The 27,849-nt window shown below is 32.0% G+C and overlaps 1 protein-coding gene across 5 annotated transcripts in view; it reads left to right on the top strand.

Annotated features, from left to right (window-relative positions):
• The first annotated feature begins 1,892 nt into the window (after window positions 1-1,892).
• Window positions 1,893-27,849, top strand: part of LOC126968463 (putative polypeptide N-acetylgalactosaminyltransferase 9) — a 173,278-nt gene continuing 147,321 nt past the window's right edge. For 2 of the 5 annotated variants that reach the window (XM_050813515.1, XM_050813514.1), the window contains exons 1-2: window positions 1,893-2,068; window positions 22,734-22,776. The gene's annotated coding sequence lies outside the window, so the exon portion shown is untranslated. The remainder of the gene's footprint in view (window positions 2,069-22,733; window positions 22,777-27,849) is intronic. The other 3 variants (XM_050813516.1, XM_050813517.1, XM_050813513.1) reach the window with 2 other exon arrangements.

Genomic DNA, 27,849 nt, shown 5'->3' on the forward strand with positions numbered 1-27,849 from the left:
ACCGAACTTCAGGTCTAGATTTATAATACGCGACAGAGTCCTAAAGGGAATCTTCATTTCTCGCGATAAGATTTTTTGCTTCCTAATGGAGTTTCGACGAATCCTGGCCTTAACAGCATTAACAGCCTCTGTAGTTCTAACAACACGCGGCCGCCTCGATCTTTTCCGGTCTTCGACAGACAAAGTGTTGCTATATCTGTTGATAGTAGGATATACGAACATACGGCTGATAACAAGCTTTTGAAGTGTCTGGAATATGATCGACGGCTACATCCCACTGTGTGCAAGGCGATCACTGCAATACTATTTTCTTTAACACCCCATTCTATATTGTAATTTCATAATGAACACGAAAAAATATGTGAAATCGCGCAAAATCTAAATAAGTTTATAAAATAATAAACGTGTTCCAATTTCAAAATATTTAAAAAGTCGGGAAAAAGGAAATGTTTTTATGTAACAGTATTTATGGCCAGACTAGTTGTAGAATCTTCAAAAATTCTTATAACATATTTTTGCCCTTGGTTGTATTAGTACGACGCGGACGTGTCAATTTCACTAAATATTTAATGTGCTACACATCGCAATATTAGAATACTATCACATTATATAAAATATTCATTCTGTTGGAAGAAACACTCACTTTTTCTGGAATCTTATTCCATTTTTCACACCTATAACTATCATCGAATCAAGTGCTGCATGTTCTTAGTGTAATACCAACTTTAATAAAGTTAATGGGACTATATTTGTGTATGAACTAATTTTGGACTCTAGCTACTGAGAAAAACAAATATTTTTTAGAAGTCTATCATGTAGAAATATGTTATATATACCTTTGCCTCACGATTAAATTTAAAATATTAGCAAATATAATAACGGTCGTTTTAAATGGTTTGCTGAATATTCATGATGTACTCCGCAAAAAAAGAATTGCTATTTTAAATAGTGAAAGTGTAGATTAATCTCCTTAGAAATTGAGGTTTTTTTAGGGATACAATAATCTCTTTCGCGCGTGTTTTGAGACCAGACTCTTAACTATTTTTATCAACACACGCTAATTATCTACTCCAAAAAGCTCCAGGGGCCATTCTATTTATTATAATAATTACGTTAATTTCTCAAATATTACAATAAATAATAGTTCAAGTTTAAAATATTATGTTTCCAAATTATATTAGGTATTTACAATCAGGTAGCAAAGACTGCAAATACTAGTATGAACTGTGTTTCAACTGTCAGTATCGATACCAGACATAAATTTTACATAGCCAAATCAAATTCTTTAAATGAAATAAAATAAAAATACTGTCTAAATACAAAAGTGAAATTTTAATACAAGTATAACTTTTAAGAGTTTGTGTGTGTTTGTAGTCTTCGTTATCAGTCACCAAAGTCACTGTTTTTACACAAATACTTACCTACATGTTTTGTTATTGAAGAGTTGAATACTCCACAATTACTCGTAGGCTTCACCAATAGATCCGATGTTTAATTGAGTCGAACTCTTGATAATCCAACGAAAAGTATATTATATTATTCGGTAAGATATATAGGCGAAATAGATTTTAAAAATGTTGTTTAAAAATCCAAAATTCAAAGCGGAAAAAGAGGCGAACTGAAGTAATAAATGTAATTATTTTACTTTCTAACATTAAAATATATATATGCAAACGATGTATAAATTCAAGACTTTCACTGTATTAACTATAAAAAAATCATATCAATAAATACGATCGGTGTGTGAAAATTATCAAAATACGTGGAAACGGAAGCTAGATACCATTTCACTGTCGAGTGTCGCATCTCATTTCATTCCTTCCTCCAATCGGCAGCGACCTCCCGACAAACGGACCTCTGTACTCTGCAGTCACCTCGGTCGGCGGTCCTCCTCAGTTGTATCCAACGCGCCGTACTGTTCGGTCACGCCAGATCATACGGCACTCAACAACTTCGAGCTTTCGCATTTACCTGTGGATCGGTTGTGCTGTGTATTATTATAGTAACAATATCAGGTTGGATACTTTCTGGATTTGGAACTGGAGATAGTGCACGGGCAGCGATCAAGGTCGGTGCTGTACCTACCTTGCGAATTTTAATGCGATTGGATGCATACGGAATGCCACTTGTCCAGTGTGTTATTGCTTTAAGGATCGTATGCTTTTATTTATAAATATCACGTTTTGAGGCTTTGTTGTTTTGTAACAGGTCCATTACTCAAATACGGCTATTTTGTGTAGATTTACGCTTTTTAACTGATAAGGTCTAAAAGGTTTGAGCACATAATAAAATTTTTGAAATGGAACTTTGAAGAAAACTTATATTTGATGATGATAATATATTGTATTTAGTTTCTTAGTGTGTTGAAAAAAGATGGGTTAGTTACCTAAGTACTTAGCATTTAAATTAATACTTTTTTTTTAAACAGAACACATTACCTATGAATAGAAAAGAGAAAATTGAGTCATTTAAAAACAATTAAAAGTTAGTGATTTTTGTGTAAAATTTACTTATTGGGAAATATTACTATAGTTTTTATTGACAACAATAATTATTTGGAAATGTTATCATATAGGTACCTAAGCACATTTCAATATAATTATAAGTAGGTACCTACTACTCAATTAGAGAATTTACTAATGATCAAAATAGGTACTAAGTAGGAATTATTTTAACTGTATTTATCTTATCGTTCAACAATATTTAATCACATCATTCTGATAAGATTAGTTAATATTATTAAAAAGATTAAAAATAATGTTATTTACTTATTCGAAAAGTGGAACACGTCATAAAGTATTATTTTAAGTAGAGGTGCAGTAATAATTGTAGTTAGGTTCACCTTGATGGCTACTCAATAGAAAAGAAACGCTTGGTTTTTTCATAAAAACTAATATTATTCGAACTTAAAATTATTAAATTATAAACTTGATTGTCAGCAGTTGAGGTTTAAATTATAGCAACGAAACTATCATTATATTACGTAAATCCAAAATGAGTTCAGTGGTCACGCTAGATTAAGAACTATTTCTGACGGTATATAGGATATAAATTAGCATTACAAAGTGTGAGACAACATGACAGACATCATACACGTGTATTATGTCAAATACTGATTATTGTATTGTTGCGTAAAAACGTTTCCAGCAGCACATATGGTTTTATTAGTCATTAGCCAAAGAGCCCAAAGACCAAGGTAAAGGTGAGTCAGCGCATAATGGGTATTTTGTCGAGACTCGAGAGTACTGAGTCGATGACATCTCGAGGACCTCTGTACTCGTTATTACAAAGAGCACAAATGAGTTTTTTAGTAAATATTATTTGAAATTTTATCAATTTTAGAAACTCACTCGTTTTCTAGCTTACAAAATATTAGAATCAGATTTAAAGCGGAATTTAGTGGGAAAATCCGCATGGATGGCGTAAGGGAAACTAATTAATAATTACGAATTTAGGCTCAATTTAATGTTTTAATGTAAGGTTGATCTGGTCATTATTCTGCAAAAATTCAACGTTATTTATTCAATATAATATATTTATTATCAAATCAAAAATTATTAATAAATATACGTTTTTAACTAAAGTCAACGTCTCATTTATTAATTTTACTTAATATTTAAAACCTTCACAAAAGTTGTACTCGAATTAGAAGGAGTGGCAAGACCAAAGCAATTTTAGTGATCATGAAGCATGCCAAGGGATCTTAAAGAAATAACAATTAAATAGTAGTTAAAAAAAAAAAAAAACTAAATATCTCGCTTTTTATAGAAAACGGAACGAAAAAATAGAAAATATTTCATAGTTTTTAGTTTAGTTTATTTATAAAAGTGTGTAATTTAATTTTTTAAACTATTATTTGCATTCTTGAATAAAAAAGTATCTTTGGTATTCGAAATTTCCTAATATTGGATAAATCAGTTAAAGATATAATGGTTGAAATTTAAAATTAATATCAATTCCTGCCTTATACATGAAGATTATATAACTTTAAAAAAAAAATATCTTACAAATTGAAAAATTTAATAATTCTATCAAATTAATGTATTTTCATCGGTCCTCGAGAAATCTACGAAGTTTGAACGAAATCTAGCAGTTTAAAGCGTGTCATATTCGCGCCCAAATGAGCCGGTTACAAACAAACATACATACAGGTGAAGCTAAAAAAAAGCGTGTTAAAAGAATTATTCTTAAAATACTTGTTTTACTTGATTAGTGCGTAAATTGGATCTCTTGAACATGGTAAAAATTACCCTCAGATCATCTCAAAAATTCTGTTACATAGAGAGCAACACAGGTCAAGACGATATAAAAGTTTCTGGCAGAGCTGTGTTAAATGAGATCCATTACATGCCACTCTTGTTCTTTTAGAAAAATGAAAGTAAAATATTATATTTACATACAGCATGGTAATAGGGATCAGACAACAATCTTGACCCGAATCAACCAGTACGACTTTGCAACTATCTATTAATAAACTATTAAAGAGTTAATTATTTAACCTAGAGCATGTTCAATGAATAATTTGGTCACTGTAGACAAAAAACGATAATTCTCTATTTGTTGGACCTCATTTGTAAGAGGGCTCTGAGTGTATAAACTTTTTCAACGAAGGTCACACTGAAATATCTTAAAAAAAAGTGTGTGTGTGTACTTATGTATGCACGCAAGAAGTTATTCCTGTTTGGCCTAACAAAGCAAAAATCCTTAAAATTATTTATTCCTCGTGATATTCTACGTATGTAGAAAGAACAATATTGTAAAACTTGCAACGATGGCTTTGACAATTAATTAATAAATAACGCATACGGCTGTACGGTTTTAAACCCTTTGCCTATCGTAATAATAGAGGAAGAAACCATAAAAAAAATATCGTATGTCGCAAACGTCAGAAAATTTTAGGAACCAACTTCACCCTGGAAGTATTACTTCAAAAAAACAGATTTAAGCATTAAGTTTCTAATAATACCTTTGCTGCTCAAAGTATTCTCTATTACTTTCTATGCAAGTCTTAACGATCTCTTCCACGGCTATTCCGAACGCAGATAATGTTTCCTTCAATTGATTCCTTTCTATTAATTATTCAATATATAATAATTCAATTAAAGTTGCAGGTGCCGAATGTGGACTGTATTTTAGATGACTATATCAACACCCGCTTGTAGGTAGTCAAATATAGCCGTCTGTGGCATGTGATGACTTATTGTGATCGTAAAGTAGGAATCAGGATCCTACTTCGAGTTAGGTCCTAGTTCGAGACTTATATGTATGAAGTACCCTTATTTTTGTTTTCATGCACAACTGTCGCGAAATTACCCCTCAGTCCAAATAATGCAGAACTTTTTCTTTCACTTCTTCCAGTCTATACTTTGTTAGCAAATCTTTAAAACACAAATAAATTTTGAAAACAAAATTTTATGAACGATGCGGGCCTCGAACCCACCACGACCGCTCGCGTTCCGTGCCGTGTCTCGAGTGTCGTATCGTCATAAAATCTTGTATGCTTTGTTCAACTCTCAGGTTGCGGCTTCAAATTTTATTTGTGTTTTAATCCTTGAAGTTCACTTTAAAAACATAAAAAATTGTTTAATTTTTAAAAGAATATTGCCGTGCTGTACAAATTGCGGTTTAGTTTTCGGATACGTAACTACGGATACACTTATCAAACTTTTAGCACCTGTGACGATGTCAAATATAACAGTCGAGTCATCTCCTTTGAACTTTCCTAGCATTTCGTGGCACCAATATACAAGACGGCTGTATTAGTATGAGATCAAATTATTACCTATCCAGTACGCAAATTTGAACTTAATATATTTTTCACACAATATTATTCAATACTTTTTCTTGAAGCCGCATGTTGTTTCAAAAGCACTTTCGATGCATTTAACTTAATGATTGATGAAACCCGGAATAACCGTCGTCCCTTTGAGCTGTGAGCCATAAAATCAGAAATAGGTAATGTTAAACTATTTTAGACTTTACGAACGCGGTACGCACGGAGTGCTCGTGTTGCAGAGTTGGAAGCAATTAGGATGCTTCCTTGGAGTGCTGACATGGGATGACTTGGCAACATCTGCCAGCGCCTTTTCGGTGACGGAAGGAAACTGTCAAATCTCATACTTCACTTGAAAGGTTGTCATTGTCTCTTAAAGATAAATAACACATAAGTATATAATATTTATATAAGTCTGTTCCATAATTATGTCACAGTAGACATATGTACTGTGATTATGTTATGTAATTGAGTGATTATGTGTCATTTCAATTATAATTAAAAGGTAATGTTTTGAATAAATTTTTTTTTTTTCAAAAATAGTATCTACTTCCATTTTATTAATTTGTAAGTGTTGTCTAAACAGAATTGCTTTTAATTAGTAGAAACATTAACAAAACAAACAAAGACACACACAAATTATCTTGTTTCAATCTAGGCAGAGCCTGTACTATCGGTGCATGATAACGATATATTTAATACAATATACATAATTAAACATATAAAATACATTTAAACATCCATATTCAGATTGGAACCCGGGAGCGCAGTGAGCAGGGTCACTAACTGGCTCTATGTTGTCATCGATAATGTATCAATACAAACTATTATTAATTTCAAAGATTAGTCAATATTGTTTTTTGTTATTTTTATAAATTATAAGAAGAAAATACAAAATGTTACGGCTTATAATAGTGTATACTAAAATAAACTCATAGGAGTGACCAATAATATTTAATATTAATAAGTATTTTGCAGTTCTCATTACTTCAGTTTTACTAAATAACTATGATAAAATACTACAAAACGTTATAAGAAAAAAACAAATTGGCAGTTGTAGAGACTGCCGATAGAAGTGAAAGTTTAAGCTTATAACCTTTAGTATTAAAATTTGAAATTATATAAAATGTTTAAAAACATTTAAATTATTAATTTCAATTTATTTTTAATACTTATTTTCAATAATAATTATATTAATCAAACAAAAACACAACAATGCTCAGTATATAATACATTGAACTTTTCACTAAGTCCGTTCAATTTACTTCACTTATAAAATATACACAGCACTAATGTTGCACAATACGTCAGCTGTATAGCTACAGATATAACGTGCCCAACGTGGCTAAAGAAGTTTTCACTTCAAAAAAGTTTCCTTTTGTTGCACTAAATGGGAATTATAAATATATTATATTGTGTGTGTAAAATATAAATAAAAAAATAATATTTTACACCCACCATTATGATTTGTTCAAAAATTTAAGTAAAGTTCACAGTAGAACTAAAAATGTTTTAGTACCAATTCACGTTCATTAGCGTATTCGGAAATTCAGTTCAATACAAAGTTGAGATGATTAATTTATTCAGTGCAATACTTGGAGTTTTATATAACCATAGAACTTAGATAATTTATACGGCTAGATAGAGGCTCTTGTTGTTAGACAACCGATGAAAACAGGCCAGGTTGATTGATAGGTAACATTAGTCTGACTGGTAAGCTACGTCTTAGATTCGCATTTTTTTATTTTTATGAAAAAACGGGAGGAGACGAGCAGGAAGTTCAGCTGATGGTAATTGATACGCTCTGCCCATTACCCATTCTTAAAAAGCCCAATAATTCTGAGGGGCACTACAATTGCGCTCGTCGCCTTGAGACATAAGATGTTATATCTCATTTGCCCAGTAATTTCACTACCTATGGCGCCCTTCAGACCGAAACACAAAAAAGTTTACACATTACTACTTCACATCAGAAAAAGGCGGCGTTGTGGTACCCATAATCTAGCCGGCATGCTGTGCAAAAGGAGCCTCCCACTAGTTCTTAAATTTGTATGTGACTTTGTGTTTGTGTTAGTTAGCATAGAGGTTAACTGTCAACCTCAATTTTTTTCGTCTTTTTCACAGTTGTCACAGTTTATCTACGCGTATTAATGATCTAAGCCATAAACAAAGTAGCTTGGCAAATATGTAAAGTTAAGTATAATAGCGATATGTTGGGAGTTCTTAGCTCAAGTTGCCTTTGTTTGGAAGCAATGAAAATTACACGCAGCCACGTTCATATTTCTCGAATGTCACCGCAGTATTATAAGGTTTTGTTTGAAACGGCAGCTGCGGGATCGTATTGCGAGCTCGTTCCAAACTCGTAAATTTGCCTGAACCGTCGAGGTGCTTAATTATACAATGCAATGCGTCCTTAATGCTCCCTTACTTGTACGCATTTCAAAGTAGCGTGTTAAAATCCCAGACGCTCTAATCTTATAGACTACATATTACTGTGATGAAACTACGCTTTGATAGTAGCAATGTCTTGCTTATATTATAATTAATTATAATAATTACTTTATATTCTCAAATATAACAATTAATAATAGTACAAGTTTAAGCTATTTGTTATGTCTTTAAAGTAATAATCTTCACTTCTAGGATTAATACACAAATAAAATTTGAAAACAAAATTGTAGGAACGATGCGGTGATGAAGCCACAACCTGAGAGTTGAACAAAGTATACAAGATTTTATGACGATATGTCACTCGAACGGTTAGCTCAGTTGGCAGAGCACTGGCACGGAACTAGATATATTCTAGATTATATAATTAACATCTCAAATTAAAGATTAGTCGCAAAGTGCGGCAAGTAATACTACGCCCGAGTGGGCGCGCTTGTGCCAGTCTCGAAGTATGTGACGTTGACGTGCCACAATGACATGTTATGTTAAACTTTGCTAATAATTGAAACTAGAATGCCAGGTTGCGTAGTAAAACTTTTTAAAAATAATACTAATAGGAAATAAGAAATACACTGGGATCCGTATCATCAGTAGTTATTTTGCATTTTATTAATTTAATGTAAAATAACATGTAGCGTATGTTACAAAATTATAAAGATGCCATTAAGTGTCAAGATGCCACGCACACAAGCATCTAATAGTTGACGTAATAAAAAAGCTATTATTCCTAGGTAGTGCGGTATCTAGTTGGAGCGCAGCGGAGATCAATACTTAATCTTAGATTTACGTTTAAGTAGCAAAGACAGCTAAACTAATATGAACTGTGTTTCAGCTATCAGACTATTCCTCGGTACTTAGGACACCCTAATTACAAAGTCAAATCATTTTTTTTTTGATTTAAATCAAATAAAAATACTTTCCAAATACAAAAGTGAAATTAAAATAAAAGTATAACTTCTGAGAATTGGTGTGTATTCTTCTTAGTTTGATATTAATTAAGTGATTTAAGGAGAATTAATCTAATTTTGGTAATTATTGTAAAACGGATATGTTATATTATGGGGGGCTTCGTCATGCCTGCTTTAGATGCCTGCCCTGTGACTGAGTCATGGAGCTAGTCGTTCTCTTCCCTAAGATTTAGAGCCTGAGCAGTGACTGGTCGATCCTATCATATCAAACTGCTTGTTTTGGAACTTTAACTTTAAATAATAGAAGATTATGTCACATGTTTCAATATTATTTAAAATCTTTGTTCATTTACATTGTGTGTAGAAGCACTCTTTGTACTTATAATTCTTTTGAGGTTTGGTATGATGTTTACACGCATTTTATTAGCTTTATCTATTTGTATGTTTGTTTGTAACCGACTCATTTGGACACGATTTTGACCCACTTTAAACGGCCAGATTTCGTTCAAACTTTGTTAATTTATCGAGGACCGATGACAATGCATTAATATGATAAAAATGTTCCATTTTTCAATTTGCAAAAAAACCAAAATAAGATTTTTGTTTATCCATATAATTTTCATTTATCGCCGAAGGCAGAAATTGATGTTAATTCTAAATTTTAACCACTATCTTTAACCGATTTATCTCATATTAGAAGATTTCAAATACCAAAGAGAATTTTGTGCTTTTAGCGTGTTTTTTTTTGTTTTTTTAAACATTTATATTTTAAATTACTCATTAAGTGAGTCGAAACGCTATCTGTGTTACAAAATCTTGCAGAGATTGTACAAATATTTTGTGAAATTTTGAAAATGCTACTAATACTGTAACACATGATTTAAAAGAGCCCACTGAGTATCTTGCCACTTCTTTTCATTAAAACTTATCCGTTCCAATGTTTTCTGTACATTTCTTTGATATTTTAAACTTTTCATTTTTTAAACTAAATTATTACAATGAATTATTGATGAGTATTTTATATACAGTTTTCATTTTTGGGCTTGCCGCGCGCTTCTTGTTTCGTAGTTCATCAATTTAAAATAATATTGAAAATATACACGTTATATTATTTTTATTATAAATATGTTATAGAATTTTGCAATATGAAAATTAATGAAATAGTTGATGCCAGATTTATGTTCTAGCTTCTTCTGTCAGCGATTTTGTCTGCGTGTTTTGACAATATGATTTTGCCTAGTTAAAAAATTCACTTTCATGTATAAGATATGTTATATATATATATTAATATTAAGTATAGTATATTGTAATAAAAATATATTATAAAACCGCATAATTTAGTTAAATAACGTTTATACCTTTCAATGTTTTTTATACAATTAGAAAAAATTATTTTTAATAAATATAATATAACTTATACATACCTACTAACCTATTGAAATTTAGTAAATACCTGTATTTTGGCTTTGGTAGATATATAATATTGACCCCCAGTGGTTAGTGACCCTGCCTACTGAGCAAGAGGTCCCGGGTTCAGATCCCGGTATGTGCAATCATTTAAATTTGATGAATATGAATGTTTGTGTCCGAGTCCTAGATGTTTATTTGTATTTATGTATGTTTAAGTATATTGTATTAAATATATCCTTGTATTGCACCCATAGTACAGGCTATGCCTAGTTTGGAGCAAGATAATTTTTGTAAGAGTGTGTCAATATTAAAAAAATATGAGTTACAAGAGGCTTGCGGTAGCTGAAGTACGATACAAATAGTCTAGTTGACCAAATAACGTTAGGGTGTGGAATCTGGATGACTAATTTTCCCCTAAAGCGGTAAAAGGAGTATTTCAATATAAAATACTTCATTGCATTGTTATTGTCGAGACGTGCCGCAACTTTGTCGTTTGTCGCGCGTGTTTATAATTAGTAGCGTTTCCGTTCCGCGCGGAAGGTCTGGAAAGAGCATCGCGCCGTGAGAACCCGTGGAAAACATGCAAGTTTTTCCTATTCACTGGTTATGGCGTAAATTGCGTCATATCCTATAATATTTATAACTTGCGTGTAACTTCTGTTGTAGTTACAATTTCCAAATATCATGTTTCATCATCATCATCATCATCAGCCGGAAGACATCCACTGCTGGACAAAGGCCTCCTCCAAACGTCTATCTTCCACGACGATCGGTCCTGCGCTGTCATCATCCAACGTATTCCAGCGATCTTGACAGAATTTGTCAATAATCTTAATATATATAAATCTCGTGTCACAATGTTTGTCCTCAATGGACTCCTAAACTAATGAACGGATTTTAATGGGGATTACTTCATGGAGTACAGTTTGGTCCAACTTGAGAGATAGGATAGTTTTTATTTCGATTTGGGACCCAAAATTATTTTTATTTTCAATATTTGTTTTGTATGGACATATTTTCTATGAGAGAATTTAGTGACGCACGGTTTGACAGTTCCGCTGTGAAACAATTTCATTATAACAGGAGCATTTTTTACGAAATTAATCTTGATATTTTGAAATATTATTGGCAAATTCCTATAAAACTGTATGTTTTATTTTTATGATCTACAGAACAACGTCTGTCGGGGCAGCTAGTATAATAATAATAACATCAACAATCATTTCGTAAATGATGCTCCCCGTTGTTATAATGAAATTATATCACAAGCAGAACTGTCAAACCGTGCGTCAATAAATTCTCTCATAGAAAATATGTCCATACAAAACAAATATTGAAAATAAAAAATAATTATGGGTCCCAAATCGAAATAAAAACTATCGTATCAAGTTGGACTAAACTGCACTCCATGAAGTAATCCCCATCAAAATCTGCTCGTTAGTTTAGGAATTCACTGGAAATAAACATCAGGATTTATATATTATATTAAGACTAGCTGACCCAGCAAACGTTGTATTGCCATATAAAGTAATTAAATAAAAATTCAATAATAAAAATTTTTGGAATATAAAAATAGCTGATGACAACCGATTCTCAGGCCTACCAAATACATTTATCGTAGATATATAAAATTTATCGTACTACAATTATTATTGTATTCGATTGCGATCTTGCAACCTATAGGGTTTGTGGATAGGTAATCAAGTGTAAGGATAAAAATAGGTGTGGATCGTAAAGGGTTGAAAATTTAGTGTTGTATGTATTTTTTAATATTGTGTCATAAAAAAATAAAAATTAAAAAATAATTTAGGGGTGGACTACCCTGTAACATTTAGGGGAATGAAAAATAGATGTTGTTCGATTCTCAGACCTCCCCAATATGCACACAAAATTTCATGAGCCGATGCAGATGGTCAAACCGTTTCGGAGGAGTTTAACTACAAATACCGCGACACGAGAATTTTATATATTAGATAAAGTGTTTTTAAACAGTAGTCTTATTTTACTCTAAATGCTGTAAACTGTCCCACAGGAAGCTGTTTATCTTTATGTTGCGGCAAGCTAATTCGGATTGTTTATTCTAATATACGTTATAATATTTTATCGTATGTTTGGAAGAATAAGTTAGAATAGGTCTTATGTAGCAAAGAGGAATTGCAGGTACTTATTAAAAAATCTCACCTTATAGTAATACATTATAATGTTATATTAATGTAGATATATTATGTGTAAAAGTTTTTTTTTTTTAATTTTTTCACCCCTTAGATTAATGAGAATACATTATAAAATGATTTCTTTGTATTATCGCGTTTTATCAGGAAACATAACTTTTCAGATAAATTCATAAAGTAAAACACTATCTGAATACAAAATGTATCTTTTTTTTATGATAATAAGGGATGAGATGAGCAGGCCGTTCAGCTAATGATTATTGAAACGCCCTGCCCATTACAATGCAGTGGCGCTCAGGATTCTTGAAAAACCCAAAATTATGAGCGGCACGACAATTGCGCTCGTCACCTTGTGACATAAGATGTTAAGTTTCATTTGCCCAGTAATTTCACTAGCTACGGCGCCCTTCAGACCGAAGCATAGCAATGCTTACACATTACTGCTTCACGACAAAAATAGGCGCCGTTGTGGTACCCACGATCTAGCCGGTATCCTGTGCAAGGAAGCCACTGGTATTTAGATATCTCTCATTATGATCTCATCTTTTTGAAATATATTTATGTACATACTGACTTCTGACTGCAAAATGTTAAGGGATCCCTTAGATATTACGGAATAAAAGGCACTCTTGTATTAACAGCACCGACGGCACTTAGACTGTTATAACATTTTGGGGATAACATTGAATTCAAATTCAAATTATGTATTCTTATTATTAGCAATAAAGATTACCTACAGTAGAATGTTATAACACTTTCTTGTTTAATATAATAATGTGTAATGGCTTGGTCATAGAACACAGCTTGTGCTTCACCGCTAAATGTGTCCACTGTAAATTAGATACTGGGCTACAGACACTAACATTGTGAATTGTGATGTCTCTGAAAATAATTGAGGGAGTGTTTGATCACCCTGTGCTCAATCCTTGCTAGCTAATATAAAAAATATAAAATGTTAATACGATGCAGCACCTTTTAAAATTGAATGTAATTACAATTAAATTACAAATACTTGAGGATAAAGAATAGAAGAAAGTTACTGATTGTACTGTAATTTTCCAAATGTTTTAAGTTTTATTTATTGTTAATTTAGCCAATATTTGTCTTTAAATAATTTGTGTTTCGCCTTTACACAAAGCATCCTCGCTAGATGTTGATTCGCCAAACTCTGGCACGAGACTCAAGGTTTCGGAAATATAATGATGGATAAATTATTATGGATAAGTAACGCCTACTTCAATAAATTTTCTGTACTGTACTTTTTTTGATCGTCCGGCAAATTATTGGGTGAAGCCTAATTTAATTTAATTTAATTTGAATTTAATAACAATAATGCGATTTATTAAACAAAATGTGCGTAGCGTTATTTAATCTTGTGGTCACTGAGTGATGACCTAAAAACTGTAACTGTATCGTTTGAAAACCTGCCAGCTGTTTGTTATGTAGGTACTTATCTATATAAATACATACATATACTTACGTACACGTATCTATTTATCGGTGTAACATCACTATTATAACGAAGTGCTCACATCGTTATCAACAGAAAATACTAATATCTAGCGGTTTATCATTGAGCGTTAAATTGCTTGAAATATAATGAACATGGCCCATACAAATGAAATGTTATAATGTTATCATTATAATATTAGTAACAGCGATAATAGGTTTCCTGTTCAATGTTCGTAATCTGTCTGTAGCTAATTCAGCGTGTGTTGATAATATGTGGGGTGATTAATGTTTATTAGTCTAATTTCATGCATTTATAAGAAAACAACAGCAACTTTTAATACAGTGAGAATACCAAATTACTTTTAAATAATTATGAACGTTTATTGAAGATATATTAATTTTAAGATGCGCGCGCATCACTGTAATAGAAAAGTAACAGGTTGAAGTTGGTTCCTAAAATTTTCTTACGTTTGCGTCATTCGTTTTTTTTGGTTTCTTCGTCCATTATTAGGACAGGCAAAGGGTTCAAGCCCATACAGCCGTATTCGATATTTAAAATTAATTGTCAAAGCCGTCTTTGCCAGATTTTTACAAGATTATTCTTTCTAAAAACGTAGAATAGCACAAGGAATAAATCATTTTAATGAGTTTTGCTTCGTTAGGCCAAAGAAGTATTACCTCTTGCGTGCATGCATAAGTACACACACACTTTTTTTTGTTTTTATTGTATGCATTGATCCAACTGTGATGGTGTTTGGTTTTCGAAGTAGTTTATAAAAAAGAAGTTTATATGTTTTCCTTATTACACGACCTTACCTTAGTATTAGAAAATATTATGATATGATTTTATTGGATTACAGCGCACATTATCTAAGTGTTTAGTGAGTTTTATGGTTAATTATCTTCATAAAAATTGGGTTGCATTATTTAATAGCACAGAGAAAATTTTCGAGTTGTGTGATTTTTTATGTTTGATATAAAACGGCACTACAATATATGTGTACAATGTTCATAACTAATGGCCATCTTCTACTGTCAAATGATATACATATTTTGTGTCACATTTGTGGAATACATATTACGTCTAAAATGTCAGTGTCAATGTCAGTCAGTAGAAACTATAAATACGTGCAAATTGCTCCGCAAACATTTCAATAGCAATCGTGCTTTTGAGATGTTTATTCTTTGATGAGCGTACACTTTGTCATATTATTATCTTGAATCATAAATACAAGTCCTCAATAGTGATTGAGATTTTTCAAAGATTTTAAAACTTGTAGGACCCATCATTTCGATTTCATATGTCTGCAAAATTTTCAGTTGATAACAGAAAAAATAATGTTGCGTACTACGACACTATGAGTAATCATTTCTTAACAATTAAAGATGTCACGGTCTCCGCCGCTTGATTACTTTCTGTAAATTAAAACTTGTTTGCGACTATTATTTCATTAAATTAATTAACTAATTACTATCCGATTCTTTATTGCCTATAGAGATTGACACTGCTTAAATGATAAAAAAATCCATTGAGTAACTGTTTGCTGGAACCATTTGTCGTTTACGTCAAACTTCTGATGCGGACGCTGGGGGATCTAAAAGGGAAATTAGCCTGTATTGTGTTTATTGGTTGCACACAGTTTGAAATACTCGTTATCATGTTGAGTTTGGGCGTATTTTCCTTTGCGCGTACAGTATGCGGGTGAATTTTAGCAACTTTTCTTTTTTCTTTCCAATCATCATTTTGGTCATACGTTCAATAAATTGCTCGAGTGCCTTGTTATAGGAATTTTTTATTACTTTGTTTGAATTTTTACCAAATGTTTTTAGTATATTATTCTTTTTTTCGATATTAATTTGACAATGTATGTTATATTGTTTTGTATTTGATGAAAGTTTCACAGTCATTACACGTTTTTTATTTGTTTTTGCGTGTCAAGGTAATTCCTTTACCCAAGCACCTAGAACCTGTGTTTTTAAAACAAGTACTTACGCTGTAATCTGGTGTCAACAACCTTGTTAGTCTTCCTATTCTATAAAAACATATCAGGGACTAGTACAGTAGTACAATAACCTGTTTTATGCTGGTTTTAGTTTTACAGTGCTCTTGCTACTTAGCAGACTGAGTAGTAAGAACGATTCTTTTGCAAATAATTTATATTAACGTAGTGAATATTGTTATTACATAAGAATTTTTATTTTATTAAGATAAAATATAATAATAGGATATGTGAGGTGTTAATGTAGCAATGAGTATTAAGGACAGAAATGATAAGAATAATAGTAATTAATGTTGAACAAAATAAAACAAACCACAAAGTATTATTAGTATTAAAATACATTCAGTAGTTTTTACGTTTTGCCTGTATAAACATAATATGAAGAATAGACAAAATTTTATAAACGAATATTTTGGTTTGGGTGCTGTTTATAGAACATATGTTATTTTTAAAACAACATATTATGTATAATTTTAAATATATTTTCAACATAATTTTCATTAGATTACTTCTATAGATACTAGTTAGCATACGAGTGCTTGATTTTTGGCAGAAAAATATACAAACGCTCTTTTCTTATCCGAAAATTTGAGTACTTTTAATTAGCTATTAATAGGTTTTATCAAATAGCAGATTATCTTTAGTGGGACCAGTTGACCTTAAGCTTTTACACTATATTTTCCATAATCGATTCATAAACGATGGAATTTTGATGTAAGACATTAAATTATCTGTATGACTTTAAGGCCTGGCCTTTTATGTATTTTTTTAGACTGAAATCGATTAACAAAATATTAGTGTAAGTAGTTATAATAGTTAATGTGGATCAATGTGCAATGCGTGTTGCGGAGCTGCACTTGAAACAGGTTTGCGACCGCTACTGCTATACGTGGACATTCACCTTTCGATATTAATATAAATAAATATATCTTTACTAGCAGAAATCATCACCTGGTTGAACCCGCACTTAACTCTTATGATTCACTTCAATTTGTCGAGTTCATCGTTAGTGTTTCGGTGTCATGGTTGTGGAAGGGGGCGTCTATTAATTACAGTTCCCAAGCTTAATAACTTTATTCATAGTAAAATGACTAATGATTCACGTGTGTGCGATTTTGCAAAATAAACACCACTTATTTATTAATAATACTGTCTCATTTGATATAAGTACTATAGTACTACTTGATCGATTATATCAGTTAAGATCGATAAGCTAAATTTAGTGCATCGGCTGTTATGTCGCGCTAAAAATAGAATAGTCGTGTCTATTTTCTTGCCATCTGGTTTTGTATGTGCATACTTCGGTCAAGTATAACTTGGAGTCAGAGAGCGCCGCGGGCTAGTTGGCTCGTGAGAAAGTTCAAACATCTTGTGAGAAACTGCATTTGTGCCGGGCTACTTGCGAAACATTGTGTGGTTTTTATATTCTTTCAAATTGAAAAGATACAGTAATATTGTAGTTGAACATTTTGTCGTATTGCCATGGGCAACGGTTTTATAGTTTCCTGTTGAAGGTATTGTAGGCACTTTCTGTTTTAAATTTCAAAGGTAAATAAGTAGGAGTGTATTCAAAAAGAACGTTGCCGAAAGTTGACCGCCCTGGACTTAAGCCTTTAGATGCTGTAGGTTTTTTTATCGACCAAGCTGGGCTAGTTTCCCAGTTTTAATTCAAGTTGGAAAGATAGATAGATAGATAAAGATACTTAGATAAGTTAATGAATAGACAACCGATGAAAACAGCCTAGGTTTTTACTTTAATGTGAGACAAGCTACCTCTTACACTCGCGATTTGTATGTCACTCTGTGTTAGTGTGCGTACATTGCTCAAAATAGAGGTTAACTGCAAACGTATTTTTTTTTGACGTAATCACAGCTGTCACATTCAATATAGACGTATAAATGATCGAAGGACTTAACATACAGCATTTGAAATTTCTGCATGTGTGCATGTGCCGCACTTTGTTTTCCTTACGTGTATTATTCCATACTATTTTTACGTGGTGTTCGTCAAGCCAGCGCCCTCCGGATGGGAGGCAACGGCCCCAGTGGAAGCCTCTTTTGTACAGGATGTCGGTTAGGTTATGGGTACCACAACGGCGCCTATTTCTGCCGTGAAGCAGTAATGTGTAAGTAATTACTATGTTCAGGTCTGATGGGCGCCGTAGCTAGTGAAATTACTATAATACTACTAATTATCTTATGTCTCACGGTGACGAGCGCAGTTGTAGTGCCGCTCAAAGTTTTTGGGTCTTTCAAGAATCCTGAGCGGCACTGCATTGTAATGGGCAGGGCGTATCAATTCAATATCATATCAATCATAAAAAAAATTAAGGGCAAACATTTAAAATAGATTAAAACAGTATAGTAGAAAACGAAAGCAATTTCGGCCCCAAAACAGAATAATATTTATAATGATAGACTGTTAGTTTACGTAAAGAAGTAAAATAGGTAGTAAATAGGCAGTAGGTTTGATTATAGATTAATTGCCAACGGGGCAACGAAAGGCCGCTAACATATCTAAGTAAGGAGTACGTTGCGACAGTTTGTGATTGTTAACATTATTAACGATGTCATAGGGAGAGGAGATGACCGTTATGACTCAAAAAAATGGGCTGTATTACAAATTTTGAGTAATATTAATGGGTTTTCCCGAACCGATACGACTTAGAGACCTTCAATATTAGAGTACTAAATGTAAATGCTTGACCCCTGGCTAATGTCCATGAGTGGTTCCCTCACCACTTTCCACCACGTCTTATATAAAAGTCTCTTGCCCGTCTTATATAAAAACAAAACAATATTTTCTACTAAAAATAACTAAATTGTGTAATTGAGTATAATGACATAGTTATTTGCTATGAAAATAATTGAGTTTCATAGGTAACAATAGAAAAAAAAATTATATTAAGTAATTTGCAATTTCCATGTCTATTCTTAGCTTTATTTAGCTAAATGGTAACCGTCATGAAGTTACGTCATCAAGTAATCTAAACAAAGAAATCTCAACTAACAATACACTAAAGTATCAAATTGTTTTAGTTTTTTATTCGCATTTGCTTATAGGACCATATGACGTAATGTCTATAGGACAGCACGGCTGGAATATTCATTATCAAGATACAATCGAATTGAAATACTTTTCAGGGTGTTATCCACTACTATACTTAAAGCTAAATACATTAAACTTAGCAGCATATTTCATGGTGAATGTGCATTCAAATTTTATAGTGAATTTCCAATTTCGTAACCTGCTGTGAGTACTTATGGTGTCTATGTTTTGTGCAAAACATTGTATTTTGAAATTTTATTTCTGTCGAGACTTTCCTTTTGTATTAACTGCTGAAGTGTCACCAATGAAACACAGAGTCACGGTCTACCAACTGAGGTTTTTTTATACACTATACAGATAATAATCAATTAGATAAATCGCTTTCTAGAATACAATTTTCTTTACTGATGCTTGTACATATTTCTTCAGAGTAGTGCTTCTGGTTAGAGAATTGTCCTCTTTCATGTCCTTAAATTTTTATTTCCAATTTGTCATTATATCTCATCAATCGTGAAGTTCAGTTTTAGGTTTATATATTGTTCAAACTTTTTTAATTTCAGAATATCCAGCTTAAATAAACTATCGTACAGTTTTTTTGTGCCATTTGAATACCTGACTACCAAAGCCTTTGAAATAACCGAGATTAGGGTTTCGTCCCGACCATAGTTCATTTACGGCCGTTCCCAATATACTATTTACAGATAGAGATAAATTACTACCTTCTACTGTTAGTAATAAGCTGTCAATAATCTGAAGATGTCCCAATACACCCGATAAGTCATTCTTATCGCCTTATATTGGGACGCGTGAATTGCAATTTCCATACAAACTTCTATCGCTGGTAAACTATACGTCCTCCCATTGACAGACAGCGTGTGTGGGTGAGTTACCGTCGATAAGTTTGTTGGGACAGAAAAGTCAACGATACTTACGATTTTTATCTCAACTAGGCCACTACCGGAGATAGACAGAATATTGGGAACGGCCGTTAGTTTCTTTTGGCCTAAACATCAAACAAAAGGCCTGTTGAAATGCCACGTAAACGATCCATATAAATAGAACTTTCTTGAGTCTGAATATAATATCTATATAATACAAGTCTTGCTCTACCCTTACTTCTATAGTGTGCTGCGTACACATGCCTGTTTACACTTACAAAAGCATACGTTTGTAAATTAAACGTGTCAATGTTCAATGTTTTAACATTATTTTTAGTTAATGTTATAGTTGAGGACACCAAACTTTTAGCAGCGTTCCGAAAACAAGTCATTAATAATATTATTGAGTGCTGATTTTCCTTTAATTTATTATGTCTATAGAAAAAATGATTATATTGACATTTTTTTAAAGTGTGAAAAAAAAATATGTTAAGGAAAAACAGGTTTGATGTTGTAGTGGTTCGTGTTTTTTTCTGGAGAGTAAAAAATATTGGTATAAAATCCCGCAAAATCACACCTTATACTCGAACGACTTTCGTAACGATAACATTTCTTATCAAAAACGCATTTCGATTACGCAAAACCAATACAATAGATTTGATGGAAAAGTAGCGAAAAACGAGTTTTCTACGCTCGTATTTTGATTCCTGCAATTTTCCGCGATCAAATTTATTTGCAATTTGCGATTGATATTTCTTTGCGGCTTGCGGTGCGCTGAGATCGTTATATTTCTCTTCATGATGAATAACTACGTTGGATAACATTGCTTGAAGAATGTTGGTCATTACACTGCTATATATTGTTTTTTAACAATTTGCTTTCCATTTATTCAACTCTGTTTCAATCGATTCTAAATCGAATATCGACTACTTTATAAGGAAAAGCAGTGTTGGTGTGTCGTTAGAGTAGGACATGTCTTCTAAAACTGTTTTTTTTAATAGGTTTTACACCTGGGATAGACTATATCTAGTTTTCGTCTCTTATGACACAAACAATGAATTCAAGCTCTAGAGGTTAATGCATCCAATATACGATAGTTTATATTTACACAGTTAATTCTTAATTACTTTTTATGAAATAGTTTATATTATTTAAACACAAATCATATATTGGGTGTAGCACATTACACACTAATTTGCTATGCATATTACAGCCATTGTAAAAGAGAGGCCGACGAATTTCTAATATGTCCTTCTCACGAGCTCAACTATTTTCGAACATATGATAAATTGAGACATTAATAAATATTTGTAGTGACGATTCAAAAGCGCTTAGTTTTAGCCTAATTGAATAAAGCTTATTTGACTTTGACTATGAATTCCGAAACGTTGACTTTCAGCCAAGCTTGGCTAGTTCATGCTTTTTGACAATTTGCTGTCTTTTTGGATAGTCCAAGGTACCTTTTGAAAGAACGTATTGCTAGGAGGTTTTACAACACGATCAAATACAGTCTCTTCACTCTTTTTATACGAGAATGAAGTTGACTCCTTTATAACCCGCCTTAACTAAACTATAACTGACTCAAAACGATGACCACATTGCACTTTCCCGAACACTTGTGAAGCTTCTTTAGGAAGGGGAACGTATAATTTGTCATTTTGCTTAATTGCATTTGAACAGTGAAAATGATATTACTATACTTTTCACCTGCGAATTGGCACAGCAAGCATTTTGATCGAGACACTTTCAGATAATTGGCATTTGAGTTACGTAGCTCCGTTCATTAGCTTTTATCACAATAATGATACATTCCGGTGTGATCGAGACCTTCTCAGGGATTGACTAAATGTATGTCCTGTATATCGACGATGAACACCAAGTTTTAGTTCGCGACAGAGTCGTAGCGGGAATCTTCATTTCTTGCAAAAATATTATTGTTTCCTCTCAGGATTTCGGCGATTCCTTTAACAGCATTATTAGTTCTTCCAACGGCCGCCCCCTTTTTATGGTCTTAGATAAGAGTCTAATTAGGTATATACTTAACAAATTATACCATGTATACTGTATATATATATATATATATATATATATATATATATATATATATATATAATTCGTAACTACATGTATATAGTATACCAATTATATGTATTCTATTTTTCATAAGATTATAAATAAAATTAACGCCTATGTTTATAGTTGTCATGAATTCACCTTTTTTAAGTATAATATTTCTAAAATAAAGATTCCAGACAGGCTGATTTTGTATTAGGATTTCTTGAAGGGTTGAAATGCCTGAAAAAAAATAATTGCAGCAGATTAATTACTTTCTCGCAAATTATAAAGAAATATTCCATTTTATATTATTTCATTCATTCGGCGTTCAAAAATAAAAATTTTCAATTTATAATTGTCTCCACTATATTGATATAATATTAACTTTATTGAGTACTTTTCAAGGTAATGCCCGTGCTCATTGTTTTCGATTCTATGATATACATTTTTACTTTAATATACTTGATTAAATAAATTGTGATAATAATCTAAAACTTATCTTTGATGATAAACAATTATTGTAGTGTGGCATGTATGACAATTTTAATAATTTAAAATTTATAAATTATATGTTTTATTATTTTTCCAGGTACGCCTCTCCTCAGTTTGAAACCTACGCAAGCTATTTCAATGTAAGTGCTTTTTTGTAATACAAACATTTTGTTAGAAATGTCATTAAATAAGCTATGAAAACTATGCAGTCCAAAGAATAAGTTAATTACAAGATTTTTTTTTTTATTATTATTAATATGCCTATTCTAGTTTATGTTTTCTTCGATCCAGTGCCGTTGTTCTTCAACTTTTGGGCTAGTCACATTCTATCCATCTCTTTATTTGTCTCCCTCTGCGCCTTTTCCCATTCCTTAGGTACCATTGTGAGACCTTCCTTGTTTTCTTTTCTGTGCTACTCATCAAACAACCTGTCCATAACCCGTGTTTTATTATTCACATTAACATAACTTTTCGTACATTTCTGATTTTTGTCGTTCAGAAATTGTCGTTTATTCTTAAGTTACCAGAATTCTCCGTTCCCATGTCACAATACAGCCTGAACTGCTAGTTGATACCAATTCATTCATATTATCCTACTAATATCTTCCCCCTCTTGGCGTGCGTCCGTGCAGAATGGGATGTCGCTATACCAACTTAATGGCTGACAGGCAGTCCTCGTATTGAGATAAAACCTTAAGTTGCGAATGCAACGGGCAATTACTAGTTACCATATATTTAAGACTAATTAACTACTAAATTAAGGCTAAGAATGTATGATAAATAATTCATATAAAGTTCAGAGAAAATGAAAGCTTTATTAATTTTATTATAAAATATGTAAGGAGAATGCAGGTGGCCTTCATTTTATTAAAAAAAATTATCATTTAAGTGATCTTTAGAGCATGTTGAAATATTTACCGAGATCTGGAATTTTAATAAGCGATACTAGTTTTATTATTTTAATATTAAAGTACACGTTGTTTGTAGCAGTGAACCCGTTACGGTCGACGAGCGGCTTAATATCGTGCACTTATTTGGATTTTGTTGAAATATTTCTTTATGGAGTTTATCTTTTTCAATTAAAAACAGTGTTTAGCTTGTGTTTCTAAAACGTCGTTAAGATAACCATTCACTGAGGGAGCGTTCGTTAATTCTCACGCGATCCAGTTCGATCCAGCAATTTTTTGTATAAATTCTAACGAAGTACAATCTTAACTGAGAAGATACCTAAGACCCAACTTAAACAAGCTTTGGCTCGTATTCAAATATAAGCAATGTCTAAAGATTGTTTAACGCTACACAACATAAAGACACAGATTTGTAATAGTACATTTTTAAACAAGTGTTCAACGCATGTTTATCTTTTTTGCTATAACACAAAAATATATAATTTATCATAAATCATAATTACTGCAAAGAAAATTTTTAAAGTAATAAAAATTATTACCAATAGTAAAACACTAGTTTAATGTCAATATTGTTCACTGATTCATACTATCATTAAGTTAGTATTTAATAAATGTTAAACGCCTATGGTGTGTTGGTTTATGAAATTGTAATTAAAACTTACATAAACATATTATTTTATCATACGATAAATAAATCTACATTAATAATTGGCATTTGAATTAGGTCCATTCATTAGCTTATATATCACAATTATTTTACATTCCGGTGTGGAAACTACGTATGTTAGCCACATTTCGTAATGGTTAAGCTACTTATTCAATAGTTTTTATCTTACTTCATTATTAAAATACCATCAATTATAAGTTTAATGGGAGTGTTGAATCAGTATGTATGTCTTTGACATCATAACTCATATAATTATCCCAGAGTTAATGTGTGTATATGTTTTAATAAAACCCTTTTGAAGGATTGAAACGCGTGTTATTGTAACTATGTTTTTACATTAGATTTTTGCGTAAAAGTTAAATTTTCATAGTTATTTTAGGCGTTAGATCGCAGTTGTTAGATAATTTTCGACCGTATAACATCTGGGATCAAATAATCTCTAAGTTCAAACCCAAAACTACACATACCAAAAAAGAATAGGAGACTGTCAGTAAATTTTGACAAAAACCATCTGTTTACAGCAAATAACAGCTATACTTCATAATGACAACTATGACAGATACTGTCTTGACTCATTTTATCTGCAGTTGATCTGGAAAGGTCTTGCAACGTCAGTTTAAGTAAAATATTGATAAAATGTAACTTTTACGTAAAAATTTAATGTAAAACAAAGTTAAATTACACGCGTTTTAATCCTTTAAAAGTGTTTTATTTAAAAGTGTAACATTCGCGTTAATCAAAGAAAGTACTATGTATTTGTTGTTTTTTTTTTAAATAAATAAGACTCACAAATTAATGGTCCGATTTTATTGTTTTTTTTTTTTTAATTTTAAAGGTGACGTGATCGAGGAGTTTTCAAGATAGAAAAGAAATTCTTCAGGGTTTTTTAAATTTTTAACTTACTACACAGTGCTGTGTTATGCGTTGCACTCATTGATCGTTGATGCAAAACATATTTCTTAAATTCTAGACAATGTTGACTGTCTTGAAATTGTATGATGCATTTGTTGTATGACTTTATATACATAGTTTAATATAAAGTATTGAATGATAAAGCTGTAAATATTAATTTAAAAGAATGGCAATGAGTTTGTAGCCACATCTTCTTATTAAAGCTCCACTGGTGAAAAATAGAGATAACGATTTATTGTTTGTTTGAAAAGATTTAAGATGTTTTGGTTTTAGTTGTAAAAGCAATTATTACCTTGAAGTCAACAGGCGTTATCTGTAAATAGAGATATTTACCACGAAAAGGAATTCACAAGCGATTCGTTGCACACTTATGGAATGCGCAAAACCCGCTGCTATCTCAACTGCCCGCAATATCTAACGTTCCTACGTTATTTTATCTGCAAATGTTTTCTTGCAACTAAAATACACGTTCCGACCGCATTTCGCGTGTATCTCTACGCCGTTTGATGTTGATGTACGGCGGGTCCGTTCTTGTTTTTAACAGTGGCTTGGATTGCCGGTCATTCTCTTGATTGTTGTGTTAACTTCGTCGACGTTTCAGTTTTTACTCCGACCTGTCTTTGCGTTTCTATTTCTCAGTAATGGAATAAAGAAAATAGTTAATTAAATAATCATTTGAAAACAAACTTTTATGAACGATGCGGGACTCGAACCCATGATGAAGCCACAACCTGAGAGTTGAACAAAGCATACAAGAGTTTATGACGATACATCACTTGAACGGTTAGCTCAGTTGGAAGAGCACTTGCACGGAACACGAGAGGTCATGGGTTCGAGTCCCGCATCGCTCATAAAATTTTGTTTTCAAATTTTATTTGTGTATTAACCCCAGAAGTGCGAGTTATCACTTTCAAAACATAACTAATTGTTGAAATAATGACTCCTATTCTTATTTAGTTTTATGAAAGTTATGTTTCATGACTTCAGCAGTGAATTTGCGATTGAATATTATGCATTCAATAGTAAATTGGTTTGAATTTTTTTTGTAATAATATATTTAGTTTATTATTTACAAACAAGAAATAATGGACATTTTTTTTTTAAATACAGCAATAATACAGCATTAAATCATAATGTTTATAAGCAGTTTTAAATAATGGTGAAAAAAATCTTTACTACCGTTTGAAAGTGCAAAATTAAATGAAAAAATCACTACATAATTATACGTTATAATGTAATATTAATACAAAATAATTAAGTCTGAGTTAGGTATTACGTGTTTTTTCGCGTTTTCACATCGAGCAGAGTTTGGCCACTCAGGTCCTTAATGTATTATAAGAATATTCATCATCATCAGCCGGAAGATGACCACTGCTGGACAAGGCTCCCCCCAAAGGTTTTTGCAGACTTTCAAATTCTTTTTTTTCTCTGGTTTTAGTTTTTAACTCGCTTTTAGATTTATAAAGTAAATAAATAAGCGAAATTAGCATGCAGTGTTTACTTTTAAATGATTTTGCATACCCTGTGCATGGAATGTAAATTGTTTATTGTTTGAGAATTATTTTTATGAAAAATGGCCGGTAGACCAATAATAAATAAATAAAAGATCTCCACGAGCGACGATCGGTCCTGCACTGCTCTTATTCAATGTATTCAGGCGATATAATATAAAAATATTACTCGAAAACTTATCACTTTGTAGACTGTAATTATAGTATGGACAGTAGTTGTAATTAAATACGACTGTCAAATAACAATCGTTTTCAACAACAGCTTGTCATCGCTCAAACGGTTTTTGAGTGAAAAAGTCAAGCGTAACAACTTAAAATAATTATATCCCTTGATTTGAAATGCTGTTTATTTCCTTTTTAATTATAACAAATTCGGCATTCGATCATTTTAACGCTCGTTCCCAATATACTATCTACAGATAGAGATAAATAACTACCTTCTACTGTCAATAATCTGAATCTGTCCCAATATACCCTATAAGTCATTCTTATCGCCTTATATTGATACGCGTGAATTACAATTTCCATACAAACTTTATATCGCTGGTAAGCTATACGTCGTCCCATTGACAGACAGTGTGTTACCGTCGATAAGTTTATTGGGACAGAAAAGTCAATGATAGTTACGATTTTTATCTCAAGTGAGAGATAGACTACATATTGGGAACGGCCGTAAATGTAGCTGGATGGCTAGTACCTAAGTACTCTTTAATAGAGATGTGCCAACACGGAAAAAACACGACTCGAGTTAACTTGAGTTTAAATTAAGGTAACTCGGAATAGATTTGAGTTACGCAGAAGTTAGCAGGAAGAAACTACGTATATGATTTGTTACAAATTACTTTTTTACTTGATTGTTCTTCAATCCTGTTCGGATATTATTGCCCTAACAGAGAATTGAACTGTTAAATTTCATTTGTAGATTGAAATAAAATGGTTTTTATAGTTTGCATATAATATTTTTAAAATCTCATTAGAGTTTTTGCACACTATTTTGGTTTAGTTATAGAAGTAACAATAATACTAGTTGGGTATATAGAAGTCTTCACAAATAATATCAGTCTAACTTTAAACAGTAGGTACCCACATATGTAGGTAGTAGGTACCACAACGGCGCCTATTTCTGCCGTGAAGCAGTAATGTGTAAACACTACCGTGTTGAAGGACGCCATAGCTAGTGAAATAACTGGGCAAATGAGACTGTACATCTTACGT

This window comes from Leptidea sinapis, chromosome 15 (assembly GCF_905404315.1).
Source record: "Leptidea sinapis chromosome 15, ilLepSina1.1, whole genome shotgun sequence".
NCBI classification, from domain to species: domain Eukaryota; kingdom Metazoa; phylum Arthropoda; class Insecta; order Lepidoptera; family Pieridae; genus Leptidea; species Leptidea sinapis.